We start from the raw sequence: 23026 nt of genomic DNA on the forward strand, positions 1-23026 counted from the left end.
TGAAGAGAAAAAATTTGCAGGGCCATGGGGAACAGGCGGGGGGTGGATCTAGCTGAGTTGCTCTTGCAGAGAACTGGCATGGATAGCTTCTGTGCTGTGACCATTCTATGATAACTTTGCTGTTGCTGAATTGCTTTTGTTTTTAAAAAAAAAATAAAGATGCTGGAAATCGGAAATAGAAACAGAAAATGCTGGAAACGCTCAGCAAATAGGGCAGCATCTGTGGAGAGTGAAAAAAAGAAATGTTTCAGATTGATGACCGTTCGTTAGAGCTGGGAAATGTTTGAAATGGGAAGCTGTTCTTCGCAGAAGAAGCCAAGCCCCAGTTTCTCCAGTTTAGTTTAGTTTAGAGATACAGCACTGAAACAGGCCCTTCGGCCCACCGAGTCTGTACCGACCATCAACCACCCATTTATACTAATCCTACACTAATCCCATATTCCTACCACATCCCCACCTGTCCCTATATTTCCCTACCACCTACCTATACTAGGGGCAATTTGTAATGGCCAATTAACCTATCAACCTGCAAGTCTTTGGCATGTGGGAGGAAACCGGAGCACCCGGAGGAAACCCACGCAGACACAGGGAGAACTTGCAAACTCCACACAGGCAGTACCCAGAATTGAACCCGGGTCGCTGGAGCTGTGAGGCTGCGGTGCTAACCACTGCGCCGCACTGTCTCTCACCTGTGGCATCAGCCTCAGAGCTGTTCTCTACACTATCTCCAGCCCTTGTGGGTCTCCCTTGTTCATTGGCAACTAGAATTGGACGCAGTACCTGAGAAATGGTCTGAACATATCGCCCTATAGTAATCACAACTTCCTCTCTCTTCTATTCTACTGTTTTTCTGTTTGTCAAAGATGTCTGCTTTTTGCATGAGTTGATAGCAGATAAAAGGAAGCTGTTGGTGATAAATGAACAGTGTACGGGCACTATTAAAGTCTCAGTAACGCAGAGACTGATCAACATGATTAGAAATAGTTTGCTTATTAAACCTAGCCACAGTACGAGGCTCTTCATTATAACATTATCTGTAATGTAAGTCAATTGGACTTTGTCTCCAAATGTTCCGTCCTTTTGTAGTTATTTGTTGACTGTGATATCTGTGTACCTCAGTGGTTTGTGTGGTAGTGAAGACAGAATGTCTTTCTATGAGTGACAGCGGCAGGAATTCTGGAATTCCTTCTCTTTATTTTCAAAAATGAAGTATATTCTGAACAATTATCCAGTATGAAAGGACGGGGTTCAGCTGCTCATCTGGTCAAACAACAGGTTTCCTTTAATAGTCTGCTTTTTTTTAATGTGATTTTTTTTTAAGTGGGAAGCAATTTTCCAACTTTGTGCACTCAGTACAGAATCTTGCTTTGCCAGCACTGCACGCCCTGAGTGAAATTGGGCAGGGACGTAAAACGGGTAATATCACACCAATCGTGCCACACCACATATTCATTTCTATTCACTTCCTTAGAACTGACTGTCAGACATTTGGTATACCAGACAGCGAAAGCCATTCCGCCTGTTTTGCGTCCCCGAAAAATGCCCTTTTACCTTTTTAATAAACTTCATTAGAAAATCCGCAAAGGATGAGACATGCCAATAACTTCGTGACTCAAAGGGTGGAGATGAATGCAGACTGCTAACATCTAGCTGAAGTCGCTGCACTGCCAGCTTCAGTAGCCTGCATGGTCTGTGGTGCCCTGAGTATCTCCGCTGAGACACAGCTCTATTGAATCAATAATCATGATACTACACCTGACATTTTAGTGAGACTAATCCTGGCAGTTCAGTCCCTTTTTAGTTGTGTCTGTTTCAGATGAACTTGCCACCTAGCTAGTTTCACCAGCTTGTTGTGAAATTACCCCATTTATTAGTCGACAGATTTTTTTTTTTCAAACCCTGCCTTTCAGTGGCTGTCTCCGTGTATTGAAAGATGCAAGGTGCAATCCTTTTTTTTAAAAAAAGGAATTGTATTGCTGATTAAAACTGTAAAAAGCAGCAAGTTTAAATCGAACAACTAGTCTGGTAAACTCAGTCAGGTGACGACCTTAGTTTCAGCATCAGGAGGAGAGCTGAAAGCTTGAAAATAGCTGGCGCAGGAGCGTTGACATTTTGCGGATCCTTCTCGTGTCGTAGGCCAGTGTGTGGCACGGAAAGATCCAGCATCGTGAAGGAAAGAAGCCCATTATAGAATGCTGAAAGAAAGAAGGACTGGAGTGTAGGCCCAACACAAACAGCGATGGAATGTTGCTCTGCGCGTTGCGTTGTGGCTCGGTGGATTGTTCCCACCGAACACCTCCCAACTGACCACAGCAAGTGTTTTTGTTACCAGAGTTTTAACCCCTTGTGTTTGATTTTCCAAATAAGCAGACAAATGACAGGTTTTCTCATAGGTTTAAAAAAAAAACAACTATTTCAAATAAAATCCCGAAATAATCCCCAAAACCCCACACGCTCTCTCAAGGGAAGATAGATTTTTAAAAATTACAGGGTCAGAGGTAAAGTAAAAACAAAATACTGCAGATGCTGGAAATCTGAAATAAAAACCAAGTGCTGGAAATACTCAGCAGGTCAGGCAGCATCCGTAGAGCGAGAAGGTCACAGACCTGAAACGTTAACTCTGTTTTCATCAGAACACAGGGTAAGAGGTGTACAGAGTTCAGGTTGTAAAAGTCTGTTGTTTCAGGAATAACCTGTGGGATCCTCCTTGGAAGGTGATTTTTGTTTTAAAAGTTGCAGGCCTTTTTGCTGGTTGTCTGGTAATCGTTGGACTGTTGCAGTCTCTTGGCAGTTCACTTTGGGTAGAAGATGATTCCTCAGAACAATTACCTTTTTATGGTGAATTTTATAAGGGTTGGCTTCGCCCATATAACTTCAAGGTTTCAGTCCTAGCTGGGCTGTACAATGGTCTTGAAGGCCCAATTCTGAGGAGATGAGGTGGTTCACACTCCATTGTAATGGAGGTTATTCAGAGATGAGAAGCCTGAGAAAGGTCTTGTCTCAATGTGTTTGAGTATAGCTCACATCAGGTGTGATTATCTGTCTCATTTCCATGCAGATGGGGCTTATTTAATTTCCATTCTTTATAGGCATGGATATGGATTTAAGTGCAAGAGGTGCTGAGGGTCATGTGTCTTGTACTCCATTTTGTTAACCGCACATGTACCAGTCTCTTTAAAATTGTTCCAGTTTTTCGCTTCTGTGTTTTCATCGCTGCACTTCTCAGCTGCATGTGACAACAATGTAGAAGTGTTTATGAAGAATGGCTTAGAGTTTAATTACACTGAATGGGGTCAGGAGGACTACCTCCAGTAAGGCCAGCTTTTGTTTGGCTACTAGTTAATGGACAAAACAGTTGATTGAAAAGGTTAGGGTTGTTTTCCTTAGAGCAGAGAAGGCGGAGGGGGATATAATTGAGGTATACAAAATTATGCGGGGCATTGATAGATTAGATAGGAAGAAATGTTTTCCCTTAGTGGAGGGGGTCAATAACCAGGGGGCGTAGATTTAAGGTAAGGGGCAGGAGGTTTAGAGGGGATTTGAGGAAAAAGAGTTTTCACTCAGAGGGTGGTTGGAATCTGGAACGCACTGCCTGAAGAGGTGGTAGAGGCAGGAACCCTCACAACATTTAAGAAGTATTTAGATGAGCACTTGAAATGCCATAGCATACAAGGCTACGGGCCAAGTACTGGAAAATGGGATTAGAATAGTTAGGCGCTTGATGGGCCGAAGGGCCTGTTTCTGTGCTGTATAACTCTATGACCTGTGCTGAGATACTTTCTTGATCTTGCAGAAGTTCTGATAATGCTTGCTTTCATTGTCTGTATTTAGAGAGGGTACAGCAGAGATTTATTAGAATGATACCTGGGATGAGGGGATGCTAGAGAAACTGGGATTGTTCTCAAAGCAGAGAAAGTTAAAGGGAGATTTAATGGAGATGTTCAAAATCGTAAAGGGTTTTGATAGAGAAACTGTTTCCATTGGCAGGAAGGTCCATAACCAAAGGACACTGATTTTTTGCATCTTGACAAATACATGAATAGGATGGGAATAGAGGGATACAGTCCCCGGAAGTGCAGAAGGTTTTAGTTTAGACAGGCATAAAGATCGGCGCAGGCTTGGAGGGCCGAATGGCCTGTTCCTGTGTTGTACTGTTCTTTGTTCTTTGAGGGATGAGAAATTGTTTTATGCACGAGCGGTAAAGATCTGGAAAACGCTGTCTGAAAGGGTAGAGCAAGTGGATTCAATCATAAACATCAAAAGGGAATTGCATAAATACTTGAAGGGGAAAATTTTCAGGGCTATGGGGAAAGGGGAGGCGAATGTAACCAATTGGATATCTGTTTCAAAGAGCTAGCACAGGTATGATAAATTGAATGGTCTCCTGTGCTGTATAATACAATATTGACCTGTTTACAGCAGCTTCAGTAGGGCCCATGTACTTGAATTCAGTGATTAACTCATCTCATGAAGTCAGAGCTGTTTACCTATAATTATTATTCATTCTTGAATCTCCCGTGGTGTTGCTCGAGGTAAGTTAGAGGATACACTAATGTGTGACAGGAAGTCTGTGTAACACTTATAGTAAGGCTGTTCTCAATGCCTTTAAGGGTGAAATTTCCTGACTCTTGTTTCCCAGGGAAGGCCCAGTGCCTCGAAAGCGATGGCAAGTGAAAGAGTCTCTGCACCTTTAACGTTGCCCTGGAGTTTCGGGAGCTTTCCTGGGTTACGAAGCTCAGCCGGTGTCTGCAGGCCTGAAGCGTCAGGGTGAACAGAGATGGAGTTCCTGGCTCCTCCACCTTGTGCTCTGACTTTTGAACCCCCAGGGCAGGGGTGCCTGAAGAATGTGTAACTGTGACTTGCTCCCAGAACCCTGCCAATTGCAGAGTCCTCGAAACTGGCTTGCGTGCAGGTGAGGACACATTTGGCCACTTGCAATTCCACCCTCTCCTCCCACGAATCGGGATCTTCCGGTTGCTAACGTCCAAGCTCGGACCTGCATCTCATTTTCCAGTCCCGACTGGATTGAGTAGAAAGGGCTGATATGCTCTGGTGTTTAGAAAAATCAAAGGTGACCTCATTAAAATGTATAAAAGCTGGGGGATCAGGATCAGAAGTTTGCCATTTAGGACAGAGATGAGGAGAAATTTCTTCACTGAGAGAATTATGAATCTTGGGAATTCTCTACTCCAGAGGGCTGTGGATGCTCAGCCGTTGAGTATATTTGAGCTTGAGATTGATCGACTTTTGGGCACTAAGCTAATCAAGGGACATGAGGATAGGGATAGGAGTGTGGGGGTGAAGTAGAAGATGGCAGAACAGGCATGTGGGGCCAATTGGCCTGCTCCTGCTTCTATTTCTTATGTCTTTTTATGTTATACCGCTGGTGTCAGCCCCTGTCGGGGAGAAGGGCTGTACTGGGAATGGTACAAGGCAACACAGGACTGGAAACCTGGAGAACAAGTCAGAGCTCCCTGGATTAAGAAAGACAGAGAGTAAGATGAAGCAGAAAAAGGGGGCATATGACGGATGTCAGGTTGATAATACAAGCTGAATATAGAAAGTTCAGAGTAGTGAAAAAGGAAGTAACAGAGGCAAAGGGAGAGTATGAGAAGAGACTGGCAGCTAACCTAAAGGGGAATCCAAATGTCATCTACAGGCATATAAATAGTAAAAGGGTAGTAAGTGGAGGGTTGGGGCCGATTAGGGACCAAAAAGGGGATCTATGCATGGAGGGATGTGGTGTGGCAGCGGTACTAAATGAGTACTTTGCTTCCATCTTTACCAAGGAAGAAGATGCTGCCATAATCATTGTGAAAGAGGACGTAGTTGAGATACTGGATGGGCTAACAATTGATAAAGAGGAGGTATTAGATAGGCTGGCTGTACTTAAAGTTGAGAAGTCAGCTGGACCAGATCACAAGCATCCAAGGATGCTGAGGGAAGTAAGGGTGGAAATTGCGGACGTACTGGCTATAAACTTCTAATCCTCCTTAGATAAGGGGGTGGTGTCAGAGGACTGGAGAATTGCAAATGTTACACCCTTGTTCAAAAAAGGATGTAAGGATAAACCCAGCAACCACAGGCCAGTCAATTTAACCTCAGTGGTGTGAAAACTTGGAGAGACGATAAATCCAGGACAAAATGAACAGTCACTTGGACAAATATGGATTAATTGGGGAAAGCCAGCACAGATTTGTTAAAGGCAAATTATGTTTAACTAACTTGATTGAGTTTTTGATGAAGTAATGGAGATGGTTGATGAGGGTAATGCGGTTGATGTGTTATATGTGGACTTCCAAAAGACGTTTGATAAAGTGCCACACAATAGATTTGCAAGCAAGCTGAAGCCCATGGAATAAAAGGGACAGTAGCACCATGGATATGAAGTTGGCTGAGTGACAGGAAACAGAGTAGTGGTGAACGTTTTTTTGGACTGGAGAAAGGGGTTGGTCCTGCTGCTTTTTTTGATCTATAATAGTGACCTAGACTTGGATGTGCAGGGCACAATTTCAAAATTTATGGATGACTCATAACTTGGAAGTATTATGAACTGTGAGCAGGATAGTGATGGACTTCAAGAGGACATAGACAGGCTGCTAGAATGGGCAGACATGTGGCAGATGAAATTTACTGCAAAGAAGTGTGAAGTGATACATTTTGGTCAGAAAAGTAAGAGAAAATATAAAAAAAGGCACTATTCTAAATGGAGCGCAGGAGCAGAGGGACCTGGGGTATATGTGCACAAATCGCTGAAGGTGGCAGGGCAGTTTGAGAGAGTGCATATGGGATCCTGGGCCTTATAAATAGAGGTATGGAATACACAAGCAAGAAAATTATGCTGAAACTTTATTAAATTCTGGTCTGGCCTCAACTTGGTATTGTGCCCAATTCTGGGCGCTGCACTTTAGGAAGGATGTGACGGCTTTAGAGAAAATACAGAAAAGATTTACAAGAATGATTCCAGGGATGAGGGACTTCAGTTATGTGGATAGATTGGAGAAACTGAGGCTGTTCTCCTTTTGAGAAGAGAAAGTTGAGAGGAGATTTGATAGAGGTGGTCAAAATCAGAAGTGGTCTGGACAGAGTAGGTAGAGAGAAATTGTTCCCATTGGCGGAAGAGTCAAGAACCAGAGGACACCGAGTTTAAGGTGAATAGCAAAGGAATCAATGGCAGTGAGTTATTAGCATCTGAAATGCATTACCTGAGGCAGGTACAATGGGGGCTTTCAAAATGTGACTGGATAAGCACCTGAAAAGAAAATTTGCAGGGCAGGGAAATGGCACTATCTGAAATGCTCTTGCAGAGAGCCAGCACAGACACAACAGGCCGAATGGCCTCTTTGTGTTTTGTAAACACAGCCAAAGACTTGCAGGTTGATAGGTACATTGGCCATTATAAATTGCCCCTAGTATAGGTAGGTGGTAGGGGAATTGAGGGAAGGTGGGGATGTGAGAGGGTAATGGGATTAATGTAGGATTGGTATAAATGGGTGGTTGATGGTCGGCACAGACTCGGTGGGCTGAAGGGCCTGTTTCAGTGCTGTATCTCTAAATAAAATAAATAATATCGATGGTAGGAAATACTAACTGTTAAAAATAGGCTAACAGTCATGACTTGACTTCCCAGTGGTATGTTTGAAAGGGAAAATAGGCCGCTCCGTATGAGATTCCTTGAGTAAAATTCCAGAATACACCATTTGATTTATTAAACTTGATCTGTTATGATCTGGAAAGCCCTGCCTGAAAGGGTGGTGGAGGCAGATTCAATAATAATTTCCAAAAGGCAATTGAACAAATACTTGAAAAGAAAAAAAAATGTAGGGCAATGGGGAAAGAGCAGGAGGAATGGGACTTCTGAAAAACGAATTCTTGAGATATGGATATTGCTAGCAAGGCTAGTATTTCTTGCCCAGGGCTAACTGGATAGATGTTTCAAAGAGCTGGCGCAGGCATGGGGGGGCTGAAATGACTTTCTGTTCTATACGGTTCTACAATAGCCTGTGTTTTGTGTTTCATTGCATTGAAAGCAGGATTGCAATTTCAGATCAGGGAGAAAGAGGGTTGAGGAATGTAGAAGACTAGGTCCCTGACTCAAAATACTGCCTTGAGCTCTCCGCATTTAAGAATGTTCGTTTATATTAGCAGTATGGTACATGGTGCAGACTGGTGTACATTACAGGCCCATTTCAATGAATGGATCTCACTTTTTGTTTTAAAGAGAGGCGTACATGGGGAGAACAGGCAACATAAGACTAAATGAGTTAATGGGCCCACATAATATATGCATGTAGTTGGACTCTGTTCACAGAACTTCTCTATTTAATAACATCGTGGTAATCTAGCCATCCAAGCGTGATACTCTCCTTGCAATGCACCACCTCTTTTTGTTTCGATGTTGCTCGCACGGGAATATTTAATTTACATCAATTTAGGTTTTGTTTTACCGAAAGGTCAGCCAGCTGTGTCATGTATGATTTTAAACTGGTGCCTTGTACCAGCCTAGCTTTTTTCAACCACCAAAGTCAAGCTGTTTAGATAGTGAGGGTATAACACTTCCTGTCCCCACTGTTTGTGGCTGTTGGATGAGCCTTGAGGAGGTGAACAGACTGAAATTTGGAAAGTTGCTCGTATGTGCCTTCTTGTGGTGTGAGGCAACACTTTTTTTCACTGCACTTTTTATGCCTGGAAGCTGCAATGTGTCCTGACTTGTACCTCGCTGGATAATATACATTGGCATTCAAAATTCTCGAATATTAATTCTCCACAACCCTCCTCCATAGTGAGTAGTTGGAATTTTGTCATATAACGATGGAGAGACAGTGAAACCTCATACATCCTGTGTTGGTTAAGATTCACCCTAGCAAAGAAATATAGGTCGCAGTTGTCTTCAGAATTGAACTCTGAGCTTCGGAACCTAGCTTGCCCCATTCCTCAGTCAGGAGGGATAGCGGAAGGGACAATCTGGTTCTAAGATCAGAGTTATTTAATTCTTCTGTTGACTGTTGTGGTTACGGTTTAAACAGTAACTTTAATTGTAGCATCATCTCTATGTTCATTTTAGTGAAAAAGTATGCCTGATTTAAAACCTGATAGGCAGGCCGAAATCTTCTGGACCCAACTAGTGGCCAGTTTCCCAGTAATTCTCATGAAAATTGGCCCATAACATTAGTCGAAACAGTGACTGTTTGTCCATGTGGGTTCCTATATATCTGAAATGCAATAACTGGTTGGGGGGGGGGGGGTGGTGGGTGGGGGTGGCGTTGCTGTGTCAACTGCAGGGTTAAGTCAAGTACTGAGGCCAGGCTCTGTGGCTAATGGCCCCAAAAATCCATGGGACATGATCCCACTGCTTATTCCATCTTGTGCCATTTTGCAGGGTCATTCGGACTTCCATCAGGCCGGTGAATGCAAGTGGAACATCTCGAAGGCCTACCTGCTCGTGCAGTCAGAAAATCTACCTCTGGGCAACTTTTTTCAGGGTTCTTTCTTTACCCAGGCCAATGCTGTCCCCCAGATCCCACACTGTGCTCTCCGATCCCTTATGTAAATTAGGCAACTTGTCCACATTTTGGGGGCCCAAGCCACCCACTTTGCCCAGATATGGGGCCTACTGCTGCCCATCTATAGACTGCTAGGCCTTACCTCACAATGCTGCGGCCTCCAGTCAAAAGCTAGGTTCCAACTCGAATGGAAAATTCCGGTGTACTGACTTTACCCCGGGACCACCCCCATTAGAATCATTTGCCTTGGAATGAGCAGAAGTTCTGCTGTTTACCAGGCTGCCCAATACAATCCAGAAACAGTGGTAACCATAGAACCATAGAAAAATTAGGGAACAGAAGGAGCCCATCATGTCCGTGCCGGCCGAAAAAACTATCCGCCCAATCTAATCCCACCTTCCAGCACTTGATCCATAGCCTTGAAGGTTACAGCACTTCAGGTGCATGTCCAGGTAACTTTTAAAAGAATTGAAGGTTTCTGCCTCCACCAGTGTACCTGGCAGTGAATTCCATCACCCACCAGCCTCTGGGTGAAAAAGTTTTTCCACATGTCCCCTCTAATCCTTCTACCAATCACCTTAAATCTGTGCCCCCTGGTAATTGACCCCTCTCTCTGATAGGGGAAACAGGTCCTTCCTGTCTGCTCTATTTAGGCCTCTTAATTAAGTCACCTCTCAGTCTCTTGTGTTCTAAAGAAAACAACCCTAGCCTATCCAATCTTTCCTCACAGCTGCAACTTTCGAGCCCTGGTAACATCCTTGTAAATCTCCTCTGTGCTCTGTCTAGAGCAATTATGTCCTTCCTGTAATGTGGTCACCAGAACTGTACACAATACTCCAGCTGCGGCCTAACCAGCATTTTATACAGTTCCAGGATTACATTCCTGCTTTTGTATTCTATCCCTCGACCAATAAAGGAAAGCATTCCATATGCCTTCTTCACCACTCTCTACCTGTCTTGCCACCTTCAGGAACCTCTGGACATGGACTCCAAAGTCTCTCACTTCTTCTACCCCTCTCAATATCCTCCGTTTATTGTGTATTCCCTCACTTTGTTTGCTCTCCCCAAATGCATTACCTCACACTTCTCCGGATTGAATTCCATTTGCCACTTTTCCGCCCACTCAACCAAACCAATGATATCTTTCTGGAGTCTACAGCTATCTTCTTCACTATCAACTACACAGCAAATTTTTGCCTCATCAGCAAATATCCCAATCATGCCTCCCACATTTAAGTCTAAATTATTAATATATACCACAACAGCAAGGGACCCAACACTGAGCCCTATGGAACGTCACTGGAAACTGCTTTCCATTCGCAAAAACACCTGTCGACTACTACCCTTTGTTTCCTGTCACTGAGCCAATTTTGGATCCAATCTGCCAGATTCCCCTGTATCCCATGGGCTATAATTTTACTCACCAGTCTGCCATGTGGGACCTTGTCAAATGCCTTACTAAAATCCATGTAGACCACATCCACTGCACTACCCACATCAATCCTCCTTGATACATCCTCAAAAAAACTCAATCAAGTTAGTAAGACATGATCTTCCTTTAAGAAATCAATGCTGACTATCCCTGATTAATCCGTGCCTTTCTAAGTGGCAGTTTATCCTGTCTCTCAGAATTGATTCCAATAATTTACCCACCACAGAGGTCAGACTGACCGGCCTGTAATTATTTGGCCTATCCCTTGCACCCTTTTTAAACAACAGTACAACGTTTGCAGACCTCCAGTCGTCTGGTACCTTGCCTGTATCTAGTGAGGATTTGAAGATGGTCCTCACAGCATCCACTATTTCCTCCCTGGCTTCCTTTAACAACCTGGGATGCAATCCATCCGGCCCTGGCGATTTATCCACTTTCAAGGATGTCAGACCCTCTAGTACTTCCTCTCTCATTATGCTTACCGTATCTAATATTTCACATTCCTCCTCTTTAACTACAATGTCTGCATCATCGCTCTTCTTTGTGAAGATGTCGACAAAAAAACTCATTAAGTACCCTGCCCACATCTTCTGCATCCACGCATAAGTTCCCTTGTACATCTCTGATAGGCCCTATCCTTTCCTTAGTTATCCTCTTGCTCTTACTGTACTGATAAAACATCTTCAGGTTTTCCTTAATTTTACCTGCCAATAATTTTTCATGTCCACTCTTGGCTTTTCTAATTTCCTTTTTTACTTCACCCCTGCACTTTCTAGGCATTCTAAAGTATTAAGATTTGTGTGATCATCATGAGCTTTCTTTTTCTGCTTTAACTTACCCTGTAAGCTTCTAGATAACCAGGAGGCTGTAGATTTGGCCGTACCACCCTTTATCTTTGTGGGGACATGCTCACACTACGCCTGTGGTATCTCGTTTTTGAATGCCTCCCACTGGTTTGCCACTTATCTCCCTTCAAGTAGCTGTATCCAGTCCACTTTTGTCAGGTCACCTCTCAGTTTCGTAAAATTTGCCTTCCCCCAATTTAGAACTTTTGCTCCTGTTTTATCTTTGCCCTTTTCCATGTTTGTGTTAAAACTAACTGTATTATGGTCACTATCTCCAAAATGGTCACCCACTGCTATTTCATCCACTTTCCCAGCTTCATTAACGAAGACTTAATCTAGAATTGCGCCCCCTCTTGTTGGATTTGCTATGTGCTGGCTAAAAAAGTTCTCTTGAATGCAGTTCTAGAATTTTGTGCCCTCTGTGCCCTTCACACTGTTTGTATCCCAGTTGGTATTGGGGTAGTTGAAATCCCCAACTATTACTGCCCTATAGTTTTTGCACTCAGAAATTTGCCTACATATTTGTTCTTCTATCTCACTCTCACTATTTGGGGGGTCCAGCAGCAGCCTGTGGTGGGGGGGGGGGGGGGGTGCATAGAGTTTAATGAGAGATTTGAATTATCTTTGTGTTAGTGAAAGAAAGACTTGCATTTATATAGCGCCTTTCATGACCTTGGGACATCCCATAGTGCTTTACAACCAATTAAGTACTTTTTTTTTGAAGTACAGTCACTGTTGTAATGTAGGAAACATCGCAGCCAATTTACACACAGCTAGGTCCCAGAAACAGCAGAGATATTGACCAGCCTTTGTGATGTTGGTTGATCAATATTAGCAAGGACAATGATGAAAATTCCCCTGTTCATCTTTGAAATAGTGCCATGGGACTTTTTTACGCCTACCGGAGAGGGCAGATGGGCCCTTGTTTTCACGTCTCATCTGAATATCGTCGCCTCTGACATTGCAGCACTCCCTCAGTACTGCACTGGCAGCATCAGCCTGAATTTTTGTGCTCTAGCCCTGCAGTGGGAATTGATTCCACATCCTTCTGCCTTGGAGGCATGAGCGCTCTGCCCTGAGCTGGAGCTGATACTTTCAAAACCAGTACCAAGTATTTTTTTCTGCCTGATCACGTGGCTGTAATGGCCAATAGGGGTTGTGCAGTGGAGCAGCTGGAGGAGGAGGAGAAGGAGAGGGCAACCTGGGACTGCAGAGAGCAGAGAAGGTACATGACTCTCAGGAGGTGATGCTACCACATTAGAATCAGTTACCTTGGTCATCGTGGAGGAGGCTCAGATTGAGAGGTGCTAACTGGACCATAGTGGCCCACAGAAACAGTCAACCCTCTACCATGCGCTACCAGCATCAATGGAGGTCATTGCTGCTGTTAACATGAGCGTTAGAGGCACTTTCCACACACCCATTGGGCCCTTGTTTGGTATTGGTACATTTGACACTCTCTCCTATCTGCATTAGGAACAGGGGTAGGCTATTCAGCCCTTCAATCCTGCTGCACCATTCAATTAGTTCATGGCTGATCTGTACCTCCATTCCGTTTACCTGCCTTAGCTCCATATCCCTTGATGCCCTTACCCGACAAAAATCTATCAATCTCTGCCTTGAAAGCCCCAGTTGTCCGAGCATCCTCCGCCTTCAGGGTGAGATTTCCAAATTTCTGCTATCCTTTCGTATGAAAAAGTGCTTCTTGATTTCCCTCCGATTTGGCCTTGCTCTAATTTTCAGGTTGTGTCCCTTCATTCTTGATTCTCCTACTAGAGGAAATTCTCTGTAGTTTCCCCATCAAATCCTTTCAACATTTTAAACATTTTAACATTTTGGGCAGCGCAGTGGTTAGCACCGCAGCCTCACAGCTCCAGTGACCCGGGTTCAGTTCTGGGTACTGCCTGTGCGGAGTTTGCAAGTTCTCCCTGTGACCGCGTGGGTTTCTGCCGGGTGCTCCGGTTTCCTTTCACATGCCAAAGACTTGCAGGTTGATAGGTAAATTGGCCATTGTAAATTGCCCCTAGTGTAGGTAGGTGGTCGGGGAATTGAGGGAAGGTGGGGATGTGGTAGGAATATGGGACTAATGTAGGATTAGTATAAATGGGTGGTTGATGGTCGGCATAGACTCGGTGGGCCGAAGGGCCTGTTTCAGTGCTGTATCTCTAAATAAATAAACAGCTTGAACAGATCTCCCCTCAATCGTGAATCTGCACTGCACCCCCTCCAAGGTTAAAATATCTCTCCTGAGGTGTGGTGCACAAAATTGAATGCAGTATTCCTGGTGCGGCCTGAGCAAGGCTCGAAACAACTGAAATTTAAAAAATGAATTAATTTTATTATGCACTGCTGGCGCAGAAAAGCTTGTGTTTAATGTATGTTTTTCCCGCTTCCTTGGTTGTCTCTGTCTCTGTTTCACTTCTGGCTGTGTCTTATTGCTGAGTGATCCTCTATATAACTGACTCACACTGATGGGTTGCAGTAGATCCAGCTGGGGATCTCCAGGGCCACAGGTGGCCTGCCGTCTTTGTGCTGATTGTCGTAGACCTGCATCAGTGCCAGAGGACTTCTTTTCTGGAATCACGGTGGGCTCTGTGCTTTTCAGAGGTGGTGTTATGTGCAGCTGACAGCTTAGGAACATAAGTAATGGGCATAGGCCATTTTGCCCCTCGAAGATGCTCCCCATTCATTTAGATCGTGGCTGATCTATACTTCAGCTTCATTTACCCACCTTTGCTACACATCCCTTGATGCCCGTACCTGGGAAAAAGCTATTGACCCCAGTCCAAAACATTTCAGTTGACCACCTTTTTATTCCACCCGTTTCTACCCTCCCAATGGCTGTCCCAAAGCAAAGCTATCATGCCACTCCTGGAGACCACCTCCTGACAATGGCCAGCAGTCTTTGAGCATTGAATAGGGGGAATCCCTCGATTGTTGTTGCACGTAACTCTCTTCTCAAATGAGGTGAATCCGGCAATGCCTGCAAATCGGAGTTTAATCCCAAAGCCTGCATAACAGTAGTGGAAACGTTCATAAGAGATGCTCCTACTGTGCGTAACTAAGGGTGCAAATGCTGTGTGTTCTTGGGGACAGAATACAATCTAATTTTACCACCTTCCAATTCCGTGCATATGGAGGTGAGTAACTATTCCACAGAGTCATTTACAGCACAGAAGGAGGCCATTTGGTCCATCAAGTCCATGCCAACTCTCTATGGAGCTACTCTGATCTCCCATTCTAATAGTCTCCATTGGAAAGCAGTCTCTCTTGGGTCCGGACTTCCCCACAACTCAATTATTAGTCAGCACAGTCGAGCCCTGTATGAGTCCCCATTACTGCTAGCCCTTCCCTAACTGTATTCCATTGCGTGTTCAAGTTGGAGCAATGGGATAACCTCGCTCAGTCTAGAGAGTAGATGGGACATATGAGCACATAAACACACTGTTAGGGCCACGTGGTGAGGGGTTTGGGTGGTCCCCACTGTTCAACTCCTGCCTGACCACAGCAAGTGTTTTTGTTACTCCGGTTTTAACCCCTTTTGGTTTCTTTGTCAAATAAAGAGTGACAGGCTTTCTTGTAGGTTTGAAACAGGGGATTAGCTATTCATTGAGCAATATGTTCATTCCCAAAATGATCGCAACTGCGCACACATTCACTCGTGCGCATGCGTATACACACACACACACACACTTAAGAGAGAGGAAAAGGGGTAAGTGATTTGAAGTGAGGGTAGGTTTTCAAGGTTCATGGTAAACCTTGTTGAATCTTCTCGGAGGTCAATTTCTGTTTAAAGTTGCAGGTCTGGGTTTTGTAGATTTCTTTGGTAGCTGGATCTTCAATCTAGGGATGGTAGATTACTTTCAGTTCACTGCTGTACAAGCTGAAGTGTAGAATTCACAGCAGAGCGCCTTCCTTTTGTCCTGCTGGATTTTCTTCCAGCTCTCAGTTGGACAGTCTTTTGGTCTTTTGTGATGTTTGACCTGTGTCTCTCTTTCTCTCTCTCTCTGAGAATATCTCTGTCAGGCAGGCCAACCATTTCCTCTTCCTCTGGCGGAGTGTGAAGTCCAGGCCCCCTCTCTTAATACCCTTTCTTATCACTGCCCAGTAACAGCTCTCCTTTGCTTTGTTAGCCTTTACATGAACTTTATTACAGAGACAGTGGCCCAGGATGTGGCTACTTCACACCTTCTTTGTTTCAGGACGACCCACTCAATTCAAAAATGTTCCTTGATGGGTTCAGAATGGGTGTAAATGACACCCCTGAGCTTACAATGTATCCTTTTGTCTTTGCCAGTAAAACAGTTTAAATATAGTTTGACCTATGGCCATTTTTGAAGCTTGTTGTTCACTTCTTAAAGGAAAAGCCAATTTTTATAACTCGTCAATTTGAGTTTTGCATTTTCGATCACTGCACTTTGTGTGAGCGTGGCAACACTTAGCCATTTAGGGATTGCCATTATATGCAGAGCGACACATAGCACACAATGTGTATTTGAAGATACCAATGAAGCAAATAGAAATCCTGCAATATCTGAACATGGTACAACCCATTAGTCATGTGCACCCCTCTAATCACTGCAGTTTAAACACATTGCAGTTTCCCCCTCCTGAATTAAGCAACAATTGTGTTGTTTTATAGAGTGAGTTCTGTCATATGATAGGGTCCATCATCTCTCCTGTTTTGTGCAAGATTTGTTTTTAAACATGAGCAGTGGTGATGGAGGGAAGGTGGTTAGGCCAATGGAAATTCTTTTCTGCAAGACACCCTCTGTTCCATTGTGGTGTAACCCTCTGTTACTCTGCAACCTGATGCGTCCCTAAACTAACATGGCAGAATAGTGCCAGTCAGATATTGAAAGCAGGGGATTCTTGCTGCGGTGAAAATGATGATGTTGATTTTTAAAAGTCTCACTGCCTGACCACAGAGAAACCTACTCCCTGTTTTTTTTTGTAACACGGTTATAAGAATGGAAATTGGGCAGCAGTCAGGCAGTGTGTTTAGGGAGGGCTGAGTCATGTTGGGCTTTATTTGAACGTTTAGAATATTCTGTGGTGACATTGCAGTAGCTCACTGTTTTTTCAAGATGTTTGGACAATTGACTGTTGCCACAGCGTTGGAAATTCTCACCTGTAGCATGCAGCATCTCGGGCCAAGTTACTGGTTACTAGTCCAGCCATTCATGTGCTAAACATCACCACTCCTGGGTTGACCGTTGTTCACTGGTCCCTTCATCGCTTGACAGTTCATTACTAACACTCTTTTGTCCCTGAGCCAGACTGTCACAGGTTCACACCTCTCTCACTCATAGAAGCAAATTGTTCATTGATTCACCTTTTCCAACTTTCTGTTTGACAAACAACAGGCCCCTGTTAGTGGATGGTCTGCTTTGTCTGTGAACATAATTTGGGTTCACGTCTGCCGAATCTGACATGACTACACGCACCTATACGTGTGTGTGTAAAAAGAAAAATCAGTTTTGTCCTGAAGCTTGTCACAAATCAAGTAAATTGGCAAAGCAGCAATGTTGCCATGGCAGCAAGAAGGCAAACCTTAGCAATCAGCACACAATGAATATCTCTGTCAGGCAGGCCAACCATTTCCTCTTCCTCTGGCGGAGTGTGAAGTCCAGGCCCCCTCTCTTAATATCCTTTCTTATCACTGCCCAGTAACAGCTCTCCTTTGCTTTGTTAGCCTTTACATGAACTTTATTACAGATGATGCCCCGTTTTGCTGAATTGACATTCTGGAGCCTAACTATTCGACCTTGGGAATCTGCTGTCAACTGCCAGGTCTTCAAACCCATCTAATCCTACCTTTCCTGCTCCTGCCACGTGGGTAAGTGTACACTATCTCATCCAATCCCACTGAATCTTACTTCCTTCTCTGCCTCCCATGCACGGCCATCTGCTCAAAAGATACTCAACACCTCTGGCATCAATTTTTATCTCTTTTTCAAAGCAGTTTAAAATTGTATTATCGTGTTGATGAAAAGTAATATTTCTTGTGGCTGCAAAGCGTCCAGTAATCTTTTTTTTTTAATTGCAGAGTGTAATAACTAGCAGATTTCATCAGCAGCTGACAAGATTAAGCCTTTCCATTCTCAGAGTTATTATCCAATGTGTTGCAGAAGCCCTTGATAAGGGGTGGGGAGGGGATGGGTAGTGTTGGCCGGTGTGGGGGTGGGGGTTGAGGGGACGGTCGCGGGACTGGGCATTGCTTGCCAGGGGAAAGTAACAGTGGGGATGATCAATGGCCTGGTCGGGTGGGGGAAGTGGTGAGAGGGGCAGTGGCCCATTGGGTGGGATAGTGTTGGCTTGGGCAGGGGGTGCGTATGCATTGATATCTAAGGGTGGGGGTACAGTTGGTCTGGTGGGGTGATTGGTGGCTGGGGGAGGTAGCTGTGGGCGACTGGGCTATTGGTGGTCCTGAGGTGGGAATTCTGAGTTTCCTGCCTGCCTTATTGGGCACATAGTCGGCCGTTTAGTGTCCGTTGGAGACTGATTTTCTAGCCCAGTGTGTCGACACAAATAATTCTGCCAACCATTCAGTTACTTATTTAAAGGTTATATGTGAGAAGACTGACTAGCTGGCTGGCTGACACTTTTACTATTTTGTGACAGTGCATATCAAGCTGTATATCTCATGATTGGAAGCTTCATTTTCCATAGTAACCCTCATTCACACAATTAAACACAGTTCTGATCCCTTTACTTGTTTAAACCTGTCATTTAGTGTAAAGAATTTGTTACTGATAAACATATTCTGTCAGATTGTTCATCTTACAGCCATCAACAATTTCTCATAACCCAATGTCACCATGTTATATTCTAAGCTGTATTGAAGCTAAATGATTACTCTCTGTCTGTCTTCACTGAGGAAGATACAAGAAATCTCCCAGAATTAGAGATCCAAGGGAATAGGGAGAATGAGTAATTGAAGGAAATTAGTATTAGTAAGAAGGTTGTATTGGAGAAATTAATGGGGCTGAAGGTTGATAAATCCCCAGGACCTGATATTCTACATCCCAGAGTGTTGAAAGAGGTTGCTATGGAGATAGTGGATGCATTGGTGATCATCTTCCAAAATTCTATAGATTCTGGAATGGTTCCTGCAGATTGGAAGACAGCAAATGTTACCCCAGTATTTAAGAAGGAAGGGAAAGAGAATACAGGGGAACTACAGACCTGTTATCCTTACATCAGTAGTAGGGAAAATGCTAGAATCTATTCTAAAGGATGTGATAAATGGACATTTGGATAATAATGATGTGACTGGGCATAGACAGCATAGATTTATGAATAGGAAATCATGTTTGACGAACCTTTTGGAGTTTTTTGAGGATGTTAATAACGGAATTGATAAAGGGGAGTTGGTGGACTTGGATTTTCAGAAGGCTTTTGATAAAGTCCCCCACAGGAGGTTGGTTAGCAAAATTAAAGCACATGGGATAGGAGGTAATAATATAATATAAGAATCGGTTAACGGGCAGAAAACCGAGAGTAGAAATTAACAGGTCATTCTCGCATTGGCAGGCTATGACTAGTGGGGCCCCAGCTGTTGACCATATATATCAATGATTTGGATGTGGGGACCAAATGTAATATTTGCAAGTTTGCAGATGACACTAAACTAGGTGGGATTGTGTGTTGTCAGGAAGATGCAAAGCAGCTTCAAGGGGATTTGGACTGACTTAGTGAGTGGGAAGAACATGGCAGATGGAATATCATGTGAAAAAATGTGAGGTTATCCACTTTGGTCGGAGGAATAGACGTGCAGGGTATTTCTTAAATGGTAAGAGATTAGAAATTGTAGATGTACAAAGGGACCTGGGTGTCCTCATCAAAAGGCAAATGGCATGTTAGCCTTTATCGCAAGAATATTTGAGTACAGGAGTAGCAAAGTCTTGCTTCAATTGTATAGAACCTTGATTAGACCGCACCTGGGAGTACTGTGTGCAGTTTTGGTCCCCTTACCTGAGGAAGGATATTATTGCCATAGAGAGAGTGCAACAGCAGTTCATCAGACTTGTTCCCAGGATGGGGGGACTGTCCTATGAAGAGAGATTGGGGAAACTGGGCCTGTATTCTCTCGAGTTTCAAAGAATGAGAGATGGGCTGGAATTTTACGCCCCCACGAAGAGTAGGCTGGTGGCGGGGCAGGGCATAAAATGGAGTGGGAGGCTCGGGGGCCCTTCCTGACCCACTCCCACCGCCATTTAATGTGGGGTGGTGGCAGTGAGAAACGGCCTGCCTGCCTCAGGCCAATCAAGGCCCTTAAGTGGCCAGTTAACGGCCTCTTAAGAGTTTTACTGTTGCCAGGCGGGTGGCCCAGGCCTGTAAAACGTAGGCGGCCATCTGATGACTTGGGGGGGCCCTCCTGATCGGGCACCATGTGCCCAACGGAGGGCCGCCCCCGATGCCCCAACGCCCAACATGCGCCCCTGCCTCTCTTTTCCACCCCCCCCCCTCCGCCTAGCCAGGGCCCGACCGATTACCCCCCACGAGGCCCCATAATTATACCTCTTTTCCGTGCTCTCTGTCGTTCTGATCACGAGGCTGGGTTGCAGTCCCAGCAGTGGCCACAGCTCCCGGAGGTGCTGCTGGAACTAAGCTGCCGGCCCACTGATTGGCCAGCAGCTCCATTAGGTGGGACCTCCTGCCGCAATGAGGTGGAAGTCCCACCTCAGACCACCTAAGGGCCTGGGGACCATAAATTCCGGTCTGGATTCCCAGGCCCAGTGGAGGCGGGATCCCCACTGGCTTTTCGGTCGAATAAATTCTGGCTCTGATCTCACTAAAACCTATGAAATACTTAAAGGGATAGATAGGGTAGATGTAGGTAAAATGTTTCTCCTGGCTGGGGAGTCTAGAACCAGGGGACACAATTTCAAAACAAGGGGGAAGCCACTTAGGACTGAGATGAGGAGAAATTTCTTTACTCAGAGGGTTGTGAATCTTTGGAATTCTCTACCCCAGAGGGCTGTGGAAGCTCAGTCATTGAGTATATTTATAGCAGAGATTTACAGATTTCTAAATACCCATGATATAAAGGGATATGGGGATAATGTGGGAAAAAGGCATTGAAGTGGATGATCAGCCATGATCGTATTGAATGGCGGAGCAGGCTCAGTGGGCTGAAGGGCCTACTCCTGTTCCTATGTTATAGCTTTCTTTGTTAATTCTGGTGTCCTTCAGGCCTGGATTGAATATTAAAGGGTTTGAGAGTAACATCAGACTCTGCCAGTGGCACAGGTTCAGTTTCTAAGCCAGCCTCTGAGTTCCAGTGCAGCAGATTTCTCCTGGACCGGATTTGGGTTGTCTTCGTGATAACAAAAGCAAAATACCACGGATGCTCGAAATCTTGAGTTTAAAACAGCAAATACTTTAAAACACTCCGGTCAGTCAGCATTGCTGGAGAGAGAAACGGAGTTAATGTTTCAGGTTATCGTGCCACACATGCTGCCTGATCCACTGAATCTTTTCCAGCATTTTCTGTTTCTATTTTGAGTTGCATTTACTGCTGTGCTTTCCACTTGAGTTTGCTTCAGGCGTCATCTATGGTACTTCCAAACCTTTGGCACGGCAACTGGGTCATTTTGCTCCACCTATTCTCCAGTTCTGGTTCTGCTGTCTTCGCTTTGTATCTGCAGAGATGAACTCTAGTCCGTACTTCCAAAACTCTCAGTTTCATTTATCTCGTCAGTGAGACTGAATCGCAGTTATCTGCACCTTTCAATGGAAGGAAATGAGCTTGTATCAGAAGATCCCTTCTCCCCATCTGTTGAGAACTCCTTTATTTTGCATCCTGAACCTTGTTCCCCAACTGCGTAGTATGTAGTGGATTCCTACTGGTCTGTTGGCTTTCTTAATCCCCTTTCCTTTTCATAAGGGAAAAGTACTTTGTTCACTTACTTCTGTGAGTGAGGTCACTCTGCAGTTTCAAATAAAGAGCTTACATTTATATAACTCCTTTCACAGTGCTTTATAGTCAATGAAGAACTTTTGAAGTGCAGTCACTGGAAACATGGAAGACAGTTTGCACAAAGTCAGGTCACACAAGCAGCAATGACTAGATAGTGTTTTTCTTTAGTGATGTTGGTTGAGGGACCCCAGGGAGAACACTCTGCTTTTCTTCGAATAGTGCCTTAGGATATTTTGTGCCCACCTAAGAAGGCCGATGAGACCTCGATTTAATATCCCATCCAAAAGACAGCACCTCCGACTGTGCAGCACTCCTTCAGTACTGCACTGAATTTTGTGCTCAAGTCTCTGGAGTGGGACATACAATCACCAAATTGTTACGGTACAGAAGGAGGCCATTTGGCCCATCGTGTCTGCACTAGATCTCTGAATGAGCAATGCTGTTAGTGCCATTCCTCCGTCTTCTCCCCATAACTCTGCACATTATTCCTTTTCAGATAACAGGCTAATTCTCTTTTGAACGCTTCAATTGAACCTGCCTCCACCACACTCTCAGGCAGCACATTCCAGACCTTAACCACTCACTGCATGAAAAAGTTTTTCCTCATGTCGCTTTTGCTTCTCTTACCAAATACTTTAAATCAGTACCGTCTCAGGATATGAACCCACAACCTCTGACTGTGAGGTGAGAATAGTACTACTGAGCCACAGCTAACACTTCTACAGGGGGTGATGTATCTGAGTCCTTGACGGGACAGAGGGTTATAATTACCCCCAATGATTTTATCAGCATCTTACTTTAATGTAAATACTTCTGGTTAAATTTCTTTAATGATAAAGTACCTCCAACTCAGTAATTGTTTCCTAAGTTGCTGAATTTCAGTTTCTTGATACTGGCCTTTAACCATTAACCGTCAGATTTTCATCCATTGATCTTGGCTTTACCTACACAATGGGATGAGTTACCAACAGCTAGTCATGGCCAACCCTTGAATCACTTCCAAATGTTTGCGATTAATGATTGCAGCCAAATCATCCTTAGAGGTTGAAGTTCTTTCTATAGATTATTAGCTCAGCCATAAAACTAGTATAAATATAGTCATTATGCATAGAACCACCGTTTGCCTCGTTCATCATTGGTTTAAAAGAAACCAGCTTGTGAATCTAGCCTGGATATGCAAACAGTACGGGAGGGGTCCACAGTGAATTCATGAGCCTATGGGAACCAAAGTCAAGCAATTCAGCTATTTTGTAGGGTTCAAAATGAACATTATGGGCAAGTGCCACTGGGAGTGTCAATCTAGATTTTGCGCTTGGGTCCA

At 44.3% G+C, this 23026-nt stretch overlaps 1 protein-coding gene across 6 annotated transcripts in view; it reads left to right on the top strand.

The window, feature by feature from the left end:
- The window catches only part of LOC137352407 (multiple C2 and transmembrane domain-containing protein 2-like), a 455261-nt gene that overhangs the window by 12401 nt on the left and 419834 nt on the right, over positions 1–23026 (top strand). Inside the window, exons 1-2 of one of the 6 annotated variants that reach the window (XM_068017770.1) lie at positions 15822–16056; positions 17499–17619. The exons of 3 other annotated variants lie outside the window; for them this stretch is intronic. The gene's annotated coding sequence lies outside the window, so the exon portion shown is untranslated. Of the gene's footprint in view, positions 1–4639; positions 4913–15821; positions 16057–17498; positions 17620–23026 lie in introns of those variants that run through there. 2 more of the 6 variants (XM_068017773.1, XM_068017767.1) reach the window with 2 other exon arrangements.

Source organism: Heterodontus francisci, chromosome 38 (assembly GCF_036365525.1).
Source record: "Heterodontus francisci isolate sHetFra1 chromosome 38, sHetFra1.hap1, whole genome shotgun sequence".
NCBI lineage: Eukaryota > Metazoa > Chordata > Chondrichthyes > Heterodontiformes > Heterodontidae > Heterodontus > Heterodontus francisci.